Source organism: Heptranchias perlo, chromosome 39, assembly GCF_035084215.1.
Source record: "Heptranchias perlo isolate sHepPer1 chromosome 39, sHepPer1.hap1, whole genome shotgun sequence".
NCBI lineage: Eukaryota > Metazoa > Chordata > Chondrichthyes > Hexanchiformes > Hexanchidae > Heptranchias > Heptranchias perlo.
Genome location: NC_090363.1, coordinates 8,484,947 through 8,496,941, shown reverse-complemented (window position 1 = coordinate 8,496,941; position 11,995 = coordinate 8,484,947).

The window sequence follows — 11,995 nt, the reverse complement described above, 5'->3', positions numbered from 1 at the left end:
GTAACACGTGGTTCCCAGTGGCGGCTCTGCTGCCCTTCGTGGCCCAGACCACTTTCTCACATCTTGGAGACAGATGTATAGGCACGTTGAGTGAGTTGGGATAGGTCGTTCTCTGGAATTCCTTGCTGCAGTTATTGAAAATCGAGGATCTCGAGTGAAAATTGGGAAAAGCTAAAGAGGAGAATTTACTGAGGTTATGTAGTGACACGTTTTCCTTCATGTTTTAACGTGGCATTGGAGGGATAGACTTACAGAAAGTGAGCTTATTTTTGGATAGTAACATGGAGACTTTACTGCCATGAATATATCGATAATATTGATGTGGAATGAAATCATACTAACAGATGATTGTGTTTCTTGATTTCAGAGCTGGAGAAATTAGAAGAAATTCGCAAAGACGTCGGTAAGCAGAGAAAATGTGTTAAATTCGACAATAACACTTTCAATTTTACTTCCTACATACATTTTTCGGCTCAGTGCAACATATCAACAAAAAACATGTTGCAACATAGGTCTAAATTCTGCAAAATATTTACGTGAGATAGAAAATGAATGGCTTAACACAAATACACTCTCACACTCTCACACGCACGTAGATAGATAGATAGATGAACAGATGATAGACAGCTGGATATAAAGCTAGATGAATGGATGGATGATAGATAGAGAGCGATAGAGAGGGAGGTAGTGATAGAGAGGGAGGTAGAGATAGAGAGGGATGTAGAGATAGGGAGTGCTATCGATGGAGAGAGGTACAGATAGAGAGATAGAGACAGACAGACAGAAAAAATAAAGATGGAAAGAAAGAAAGGAAGAAAGATCAGTTTTCCCAGTTTTGCTTCGGACCCTCCAAGCTAATCTTTGAAGGAAAAAAATGTCTGATCTAAGGTCTGTTGACAAATTTATGTACCAGCACCAAACAGAATGGCGAGTCCATGGCTACCGAAATGTTGCAAACAGCATTGTCTGAATTTCTGCATCCAACCACGCTGTGGGCATGGAGAGACTGAGCAAATAATATCAAGACCTTCAACCATGGAAGGGAAGCCATGGATTAAAATAAATTCCATCAGTAAGAGAGGAGTATAAAAGAAGACAAAATGCAACAGTCAGAGTTTCACAGGGTATCTTCGAAGACTTTAACCAGGGCTCTCGCAATGCTGTTGGCAGTAAGGAAATGAGACAGATGAGAAGCAAAGCCAAACAGCCAAAGAACAACTGGAAACGAGGCTTGCTGGTATCGGAACGTTTACCAACTTCAGACATAAACGTTAAGTTAAAACTGAGACTGCAGCTGGAAACTACGAAGAGGTCCAGCGTTGCCTTTCTGCAGGTGGTGTTACGACAGCCCTTCATTTTAGTGAGAATCAATTCCAGACGAGAAACCAATGCACTTGCTTATGGCAGTGACCATTGAGGAAAGAAAAGGTAGCTGATCAATCAGAAGCTGAGTCGGGAGAGGGGCAAGATATATATATTGTTTGATTCTTGGACTCTGGATAAGTAGTCAAGCAAAGAAAGTCACCCTCACTGACGGTAGTTTCGTTAATCAAAAGTAATTATTTAATATCATTCATACGAGCATTCATGAAGCAAAATCAACCATACATATGAATTTCCTCTATAAAATCCCGTCATACACTTAATAATTCGCAACGTTATTATTTAATGACGTAAACATTCATACACACATCAGGCAAATCATTAATACATATACAACCTTTAAACCAAGGCTTTTGCTCATCCGGCCTAAAGGTTGATCAGCTCCTCAGAACTCGAAGTCCTCATCTTCTTGCGTGATGCTCAAATGCAGTGTGTGTTCCTTGTGACTGCCAGGTAGTGAAGAAAAGAAAAGACTGTTCTCTCTCAAAGTCTTCTTCTTATATTTTTTTAACCAATCAGAGGATTGGAGAGGGTCATTCTTTTTGTCCAATCGCTCCCCGTTGCTATGCCTCAATCAGTAACATGCTTTAATGATTGACAATTTAGGCTTTGATCATGGGACTGGGGACCCTTCGATGTAGAAAAGACCATGTGCTCGAACGATGGGTTCTCAAAGGCTCTTTTTCTGTCGCTGTTTATGGCCTTTCATATAAAGATAACCCCCTTGTATTTCTACGCCCAGACATTCTTAATGGTCCTTATGCCTCCAATGTTGATTTTTTTCAATGGCTTCAACTCCATTCCTTATAACATTTGACCAAATGCTGGACGCAATACTATTTGATGTTTTACAAATCCCAGTTCTTTTGAACAGATTACTAGATAAGAATAAGAGACTCATGCTTTTCTTCACACCTATCATTGTTTTCCTGATAGGAAGCCTTTGATGTATGTCCTTGCTGCCTTTTCTTACATTAACCCTGCTGTGTTGAAAAGCTTGTGCTTCGAAAAGCCTATCTGTTTTGAAAGCCTGACAACGCTTTAAACTCAATATTATCCATCTAGCTTATTTATTTAATAATCTATGCACAGCACGATGTCTCTGATGCCGAAACTTATACTTCTCCAATGCCATCAACGTCATTGAGGGAGAAACAGGATTTGCGAGAACACAGTTTACCACATTACTGTGTTTGCAAGTTTTCAAACGTCCTTGCTTAAAAGGGGTACAGTTAACCCTTTCCTTCAAACGTCTTTTGTTAAAGGGGTTTTGAACCCCACAAAGATAAGAGGCTAAGTTTCTTCTCAAGGGGATGAGCCTGGTGATGTTTGTAAGGTCAGCTGAACCATATTGTTGCGCAGGGCGCTCGTGATGGAGAAGAGGTTGCTCTTTTTATGGGATGCGGTGCCAACTGATCACTTGACCCAGTGCTAAGATTTTCAGCCATTGGACTTCATCGACATTTGTACTTTTCTGCATACTGCAGCATTCTCTCTATTTCATCCTTATTCAGCCTGCCCTTGTCATTGGTGATGGTAATCTTGTTCGTGTTATTGACGAAGAAAGGAAACGTGCTGGCATTTGATGTAGCAATTAATGATGGGGTGCAGGAGGTAGAACGGAACAGATTTCTGAGGGACCAACATATATTTCATATGCTCTTGCGCCCCAAAATGGTGCACCCTGTAGGAGAAATTTAGTTCTGCGGGTGAAAAACAATATAATTTGAAATGGTTGCTACTGACCTCGCAGCAGTTACTTGGATTGCCATTAGGCGGGTCTGCGAAACTATGAGGTCCACATACTGAGGAGGCAATGCACCAGTACTTGAAATAGAGATATTGGACGAGGTTTTTCGCTTCTTTATTGTTTCTGAATCTCTACTGGAATAATTCTTGGTGTTATGGTGGAATGTATTGTTGACGTTAAAAAGGCTGAACGTCTACCGTGCTTGTATAACATTTTTCTAGTCGTTAGTCTAGCCTAGGAGTATAAAATTATCAGGGGCATAGATAAAGTGGACAGGAAGGACCTATTTCCCTTAGCAGTTAGGTCAATAATTAGGGAGCATAGATTTAAAGTAATTAATAGAATGATTAGAGGGGAGCTGGGGGAAAATAATTCTTGCAAAGGGAGGCAGGGGTCTGGAACTCACTACCTGAAAGGGTGGTAGAGGCAGAAACTCTCATCACATTTGAAACGTACTTGGAAATGCATTTGAAGTGCCATAACCTACAAAGCTACGGACCAAGTGCTGGAAAGTGGGATTAGGCTGGGTAATTCTTTTTTGACTGGCACAGGCAGGATGAGCCAAATGGCCTCCTTCTGTGCTGTAAATGTTTCTATGTTTCTATGTTATTATAACAAGGAGTACTAAAGAATATGCCCTGCACATAATCTCCATGTTTTGTTTTACAGATGCACTGTTGCGTTTGAAAGATGAAGGTAAACTATCTCACTCTAATGTTTTTTGTTGTGGTGTTATAAAGTAAAGAGGATAGCAGAGCATAGGAAGGAAAATATAATTTCCTTGCCGTGCCATATTTAAGAAAGATTATAAATCTATGCTTGGCAAATGCAGACGTAGCATATTAGCTAGATTGTGTCGCATTCGTATTCAGTGGCCATAATATTCAGTATTAGAAGTGTAAAAAGTAAAATTTGCATTTATATAACTTTAATTAAATGTAATGCGGTAAGATCCTTCACTGGGGCGAAAACCAACGTCATGCTACAGTGGCAGACAGTTGAGAGGGCATAAGAGTTATAGGGAAAGAAGTGAGTTTCTAGGCGATTTTGAACATGGGAAAGGACTTCACAAGTCGGAGAGGTTTGGGCAGAGTCCAAGAGTGTGGAGACCACGGCTCTATTTTTTGCCGCTGAAAGAAACATTAGAAACACTTAAGCTCTGCAAAGCAGAAAAAGTCCCTAATGAAACCCTCATCAAAGTATGTCAAATGTTACATATCAAAAAGATAAACCTAGGCTGTTACATACAAAGTACGACAAGAAGGTACGTGGGTGGAAAATTATTAATAATAATTTTGAAAGTGTTATCAGAAAGATAAGCTCCTTGAGTCAAATAGTTTACATATTTCGCAAGAAAAATAATGAAGCCAAAACCGTGTTACGTAAAATGCAATTAGGTCTCATGATGGAAGAATCAATGAGGAAAGTTCTTTGCCAAGCGAAATGAACATTTGCACTCATTTTTTTCCTCCTAATTCCTTTCCTAAATGCGTCTTCTTTCATGTAACCCCATCTTGCGGTTTTCCAGCTTGTGAATCTAGTCAGAACCAGCTGATAATGCCAACTAAAGCTATACATACACTGTCGTGCAGCATATAATAGATGACAATTAAAGTTAATCAAGTATGCAAAAGTGTAATTATTAAATACCCGCCAAGGCACCAAAATATATTCGATTCAACACCCCTCATGGTAGCAACCAGAAAAATACAGTCAGATTCAAGTTAACTGAATTTGTGCAATTATGCAAAATTTCCCTCAGGTTCTTAGCACGTATTCAAGGATGTAGAATTCAACGGATTCACAAAACCAGTAGAAAAGTAACTCTGAAAAAGGTGCTGACACCCTGGGATTTGAAAGCAATAATTACAACGTACTTAAAGGTAAACTTCTCTCGAAATCTGGAATGGGCGGCAGATAAATAATGTTTCCCACGAATCTGGGGCCTCAACTCTTCACCATACATATGAATGATTTGGATGAAGACGTACAAAGGACTGTAAATCTAAATTTTCAGATTACATTACATATGCTGCACGACAGTGCACATGTAGCTCCAGTTGGCATTATCAGTGGGTTCTGACTAGATTCAGAAGCTGGAAAACCGCAAGATGGGTTTACATGAAAGAAGTTAGGAGGAAATGAATTAGGAGACAAAAGGGTGATAATTTTGACTTTGTGCGGGAGTGTAAAGCGGGGTGATAGCGAATCGACAGCCCGTTTTGCAGCTGTCCTGATTTTTATTTCCATTGAAGTCAATCGGGAGAGATGTAAAACTGTCTACCGATTCGTTATCATTCGTTGTACACTGTCGCACAAGTTACAATCTACCCCAAACTCACCTCACCCCATCTCCAACAAAAATTAAAATGTCGAAACGCCAAGAAAGGACGTTCTCGAATGCCCAGCAGAGACATACTATCTAACACCAGAACTTGGGTCCACAGCGGTGTCGATTCGACCTCACAATCCTGATTGACGATCCTGTGGGTTATGAAGTCACGTCATGCAAATCCAAACCAAAGTCGTAGCAATAAAATAAAATGAGCCGTACGTACATTGTAGAGTGTCGTTCTACAGGTGATTCATTCGCTGAATTAGAAAGGACACTCCTAAAATGATAGCTGGTCACAAATATGAGATTAACGTCAGGAATTAACCCGTCAAAGAACTGGTGAGACCCTCATAGTGGCCACATCCATTCAACATTTTTCGAATTGTCAGCTATGCAGACATAAACTCTGACTTAGTGGCCATGAGCACGGTCGTGAGAAGAATTCCTGAGGTAGCAGCATCATGAATCTGTTTCTGACCTGTAAAAACTGTACATGATATATTATCTCGTGTGTGGTGTCATTATTTCCTCATGTGAACATTTACCTTTCTTACTTTTGTCTATCAATTTCAGAACTTGAAAAACTTCGTAAACAAATTAGTAAGTAATGAAATCAAATAATACATATATGCTACATCTGTACTGTTGCTTTGGAATTAGCAATATATTTAACATATAAAATATTATTGACAAGACCTTGGGTTTAATCTAAAGTATGCGTTGAATACTGATGCAATAAAGTTAATAAATTCCGTGCCATCTCGATAGTGCCAGTTGTAAATTTTCTGTAAATCTAAAAACAAACTTGTGGCCAGAGTACTAGTCTACTTCAACCATTGTTAGGGGAGGAATAGAGGCTACATCAAAGAGAACAGTGAAAACGGATCCCATTCAATGAGGAAGAGGATGTCATACCTCATTGTTCATGAACATATTAATGATCATTAGTAATGATACTAAAACCAACATAAGATCATCTCTTAATAGAGAATGTTGATGCCATCATTTTGAATGTCCAGGAGCTTTTTTTTAAAGTGTGCACCTTTAAGAAGCTATCATGGGAACTGCATTCCACATCATTTCATAGTATCATAATAGGTACAGCACAAGAGGAGGTCATTCGGCCCATCGTGCCTGCGCCGTCTCTTTGACAGAGCTATTCAATTAGTCCCATTCCCCTGCTCTTTCCCCATAGCTCTGTATTTTTTTTCTCTTCAAGTAACAATCTAAATCCCCTTTGAAAGTTACAATTGAATATGTTTCCCCCACCCTTTCAGGCAGTTCATTCCAGATTATTACAACTCGCTGTGTAAAACAAACCTTTCCTCATGTCGCCTCTAGGTCTTTTGCCGATCACCCTAAATCTATGTCCCCTGGTTACCGACCCGTCTGCCACTGGAAACAGTTTCTCCTTATTTACTCTGTCAAAACCGTTCATGATTTTGAACACCTATATCAAACCTCCCCTTAACTTTCGAAGGAGATGAACTCCAGCTTTTCCAATCTCTCCACATAACTGCAGTCCCTTATCACTGGTAAATCTCTTCTGCACCTTCTCTCAGTCCTTGACATCATTCATAAAGTGTGGTGCCCAGAATTGATCATAATACTTCAGCTGAGGCCTAACCAGTGTTTTATAAACGTTTAGAATAATTTCCTTGCTTTTGTACTCTGTGTCTCTATTAATAAAGCCCAGGATCCCATATGCTTTATAAAAGTTTTCGCAACTTGTCCTGCCACCTTCAAATATTTGGGTATGTGCATTCCCAGGCCTTACTGATCCTGCACCCCCTTTTAAATTGTACCATTTAGTTTATATTGCCTCTCCTCATTCTTCCTACCAAAATGCATCACTTCACACTTCTCTGCGTTAAATTTCATCTGCCATGTGTCTGCCCATTTCACCAGTCTATCTATGTCCTCCTGAAGTCTGTTACTATCCTCCACATTGTTTGCTACATTTCAGAGCTTATCGTCATCTGAAAACTTTGCAACTATACCCTCTATACCCAAGTCCAGGTCATTAATACATATCAAGAAGAGCAGTGGTACTAATACTGGCCCCTGGGGAACAACATTCTATACTTCCCTCCAATCTTAAAAGCAACTGTTCACCATTACTCTTTGCTTTCTGTCCCAAAACCAAGTTTGTATCCAAGCCGCCATTGTTCCTTTAATTCAATGGGCTTTAATTTTGATTACAATCTATTATGTGGTACTTTTAGTACTTCCCAGTTATCTATTTTTATCCTATCCAATATCGCTACTACCTCTTCCTTTACTGCTACAATGGGAGCATCCTCTTTTCTAGTGAAGACAGATGCCAAGTATGCATTTAGTGCCTCAGCCATGCTCTCTGCAACAAGAAGATATCCCTTTTTTGACCCGAATCGGTCCCACGCTTCCTTTCTCCAACCTTTTACTATTTATATGTTTGTAAAAGACTTTTGTGTTCCCTTTAATGTTAGCCACAAATCTATTCTCATACTCTCTCTTTGCCCCACTTATTCCCTTTTTAAAAAAACATCTCCTCTGCACTTTCTGTATAGAGTCTGGTTCTCTGTTGTATTATGAACCTTACATTAGTCATAAGCCTTCTTTTTCTGTTTCATTTTAATCTCTATATCTTTAGTCATCCAGAGAGCTCTAGCTTTGGATGCCCTTCCTTTCCCCCTTGTACGAATGTCTACTCTGTACCTGAACCAACTCCTCCTAGAAGGCCTCACTTTGTTGAATTACTGTTTTGCCTACCAATTTTTGATTCCACTCCACCTGGGTAAGATCCCTTTTGAACTCATTGAAATTTGCCCTCCTCCAGTTAAGCATTTTCACATATAATTTGTCCTCGACCTTTTCCATAATTATTCTAATCCTAATGATATTATGTTAACTGTTCCCCAAATGCTCCCCCACTGAAACATGCCCCACCTGCCCCATTTCATTCCTCAGAACTAGATCCAGCACTATTTCCTTCCTGGTTGGGCTGGCAGCACAATGCTCCAGAAAGTTCTCTTGAAGACATTTCAATAAATCTTCCCCCTCTTTCCGCTTTACATTGTTACTGACCCAGTCTACATTGGAAAAATTGAAGATCCCCATTATCACTATTCTATAGTTCTTGCAACTTTCTGTAATTTGACTCGAAATTTGCTCTTCTATCTCCTTCCCACTATTTGGTGGCCAATGGTACACACCCAGTAGCGTAATGGCTCCTCTATTTTAACCAAATAAATTCTGTCTTTGACCCTTCAACTACATCATCTCTTTCCAGTGCAATGCTAGTTTATTTTATCAATACTGCCACGGCCCCTCCTATCCTTCCTTCCCTACCTTTCCTGAATATCTTGTACCCAGGAATATTAAGTACCCAATCCTCCCCTTCTTTGAACCAGGTCTCTGTAATTGCTATTATATCATAGTTCGAAGTGGCATCTTGAGCCTGCAGCTCACCAACCGTATTTACTACGTTACGTTCATTTATGCACATGCACTCCAATTTCATTAGACAGCCTCACATTTGCCCCCTGTGTGATCCCTCCTATTTCGGAACTATTCTTTGCTCCAGTGCTACTTGTCCATCTCAGTCCTCTGTGCACCTTGTTTCTCCTCTCTACTGTTTCATCCAGGTGCTCGCCCCCTGCCAAATTATCTTTAATCCTCCTCCACAGCACCAGCTAAAAATAGAAATACGGAAAAAATTACGGCACGGAAGGAGGCCATTCGGCCCAGCGTGCCTGTGAAGATCGAAAAGGGCCGACCCAGCCTAATCCCACTTTCCAGCACTTGGTCCGTAGCCTTGTAGGTTATGGCACTTCAATTGCATATCCAAGTATTTTTAAAACATGATGAGGGATTCCGCCTCTACGCCCTTTCAGGTGATGAGTTCCAGACCACTACCACCCTCGGGGTGAAAACAATTTTCCTCAGCTCTCCGCTAATCCTTCTGCCGATTACTTTAAATCTATTCCTCCTGGTTATTGACCATTCTACTAAAGGAAATAGGTCCGTCCTCTCGACTCTATCTCGGCCCCTCATAATTTTATACTTCTTAATTAAATCACCACTCAGCCTCCTCTGTTTCAAAGTAAACAACCCCAGCCTATCCAATCTTTCCTCACACCTAAAATTTTCCAGTTCTGGCAACATCCTCGTAAGCCTCCTCTGTATCCTCTCTAGTGCAATCACATCTTTCCTGTAATATGGTGACCAGAACTGTAAGCAGTACTCTATCTGCGGCCTAACTAGTGTTTTATAAAGTACTAGCATAGCCTCCCTGCTCTTTTATTCTATACTTTGGCTAATAAAGAAAAGTATCGTGTAAGCCTTCTTAACCACCTTATTTACCTGTCCCTGCTACCTTCAGGGATCTATGGATCTGCACTCCAAGGTTCCTCTCTTCCTCTTCAAGTCTCAGTATCCTACTATTTATTGTGCATTCCCTTGCCTTGTTTGACGACCCCAAATGTATTACCTCACACTTCTCCAGATTGGATGCCATTTGACACTTTTCTGCCCACCTGGCCAGTCCGCTGATACCTTCCTGCAGTCTATAGCTTTCCTCCTCACTATCAACCAGAGGCTAATTTTTGCATCATCTGCGAACTTCTTATTCATGCCCCCTAAACTTAAGTCTAAGTCGTTAATATATACCACAAAAAACAAGGGACCTAGTATTGAGCCATGTGGAACCCCACTGGAAACAGCCTTTCAGTCACAAAAACACCCATCAACCATTACCCTTTGCTTCCTGCCACTGAGCCAATTTTGGATCCAATTTTCCGCTTTCCCTTGGATCCCATGGGATTTTACTTTTTTCACTAGTCTGCCATGTGGGACCTTGTCAAAAGCCTTGCTAATATCCATGTAGGCTACATCAAACGCACTACCCTCATCGACTGTTCTTTGTAGCCTCCTCACAAAATTCAATCAAGTTAATCAGAAACGACCTTCCCTGAACAAATCCATGTTAACTGTCCTTCATTAATCCGTGCCTTTCTAAAGGATGATTAATACGTCCCTCAGAATTGATTCCAATAATTTGCCCACCACCGAGGTTAGAATGACTGGCCTGGAATGAGTAGGTGTATCTTTTTCTCCCTTTTTAAACAACGTTACAACGTTAGCAGTTCTCCAATCCTCCGGCACCGTGTCTGTAATCAAGGAAGATTGGAAAATGATGGTCAGAGCCTCTGCTATTTCCTCCCTTGCTTCTTTGAACAGCCTGAGATACATTTCATCCGGGCCTGGCGATTTATCTGCTTTCAAAGATGATAAACCCCTTAATACCTCCTCTCTCACTATGCTTATGCCATCCAATATTTCACATTCCTTCTCCTTAACTATAATCTCTGCATCGTCCCACTCATTTGTGAAGACGGATGCAAAGTATTTATTAGGAACCATTCCCACATCTTCCACCTCCACACATAGGTTACCGTTTTGTCTCTAATAGGCCCTACTCTTTCCTTAGATATCATCTTGCTCTTCATGTATTTATGAAATATTTTTGGGTTTTCCTTAACTATACTCGCCAGTATTTTTTCATGCCCTCTCTTTGCTTTCCTAATTTCCTTTTTAATTTCATCCCTGCACGTTCAATACTCATCTTGGCCTTCTGCAGTATTGAGCTCTCTGTGTCTGACATAAGCTTCCCTTTTTTGCCTTATCTTGCCCTTTATGCTCCTTCTCATCCAAGGGGCTCTGGATTTGGCAGTACCAGTCTTTTTCTTTGTGTGAACATATTTACTCTGAACCCCTTCAATATCCCCCTTGAATGCCTCCCATTGCTCTGACACTGATTTACCTTCAAGTGGCTGTTTCCAATCCACTTTTGCTAAATCATTTCTCAGCTTAGTAAAATTGGCCTTTCGCCAATTTAGAACTGTTACTCTTATTCTCTCTTTGTCCTTTTTCATAACTGTGCTAAATCTAACTGAATTATGATCACTACCACCAAAATGCTCTCCCACTGATACTCCTTCCACTTGCCCAGCTTCATTCCCTAAAACTAAATCCAGAACTACCCCCCTCTTGTTGGGTTTGCTAGGTGCTGGCTCAACAAGTTCTCCTGAATGCAATTTAAGAAATCTGCACCCCCTATACCTTTTACACTGATTGTATCCCAGTTAATATTATGGTTGTTGAAATACCCTACTATTAACCAACCCACGAAGATATTTGTCCGAGCTATGTGAGGTGCAAACCGTCTATCTTGAACAAGTCCCTCCTGCCCCAGAATTGGGCCCAATGCTGCAGGAATCTGAAGCCTTCCTCCTACACCGTTGCTCCAGCCATGCATTAACCTGTCTTACCCAACTATACCTATATTCACTAGCTCGTGACACTGGGAGTAATCCAGAAATTACTACCTTTGAGGTCCTGCTTTATGTTAGCTTTATATGTATATGTATATACTTTACAAACTTGATAATGCCATAGTGTGTAGAACTAACATAAACGAGAGCGAGGGTACTTGCAATAGTTAGGATCCTGTCTGCTTTGGATGATAGAGATAGAGAAGAATTTCT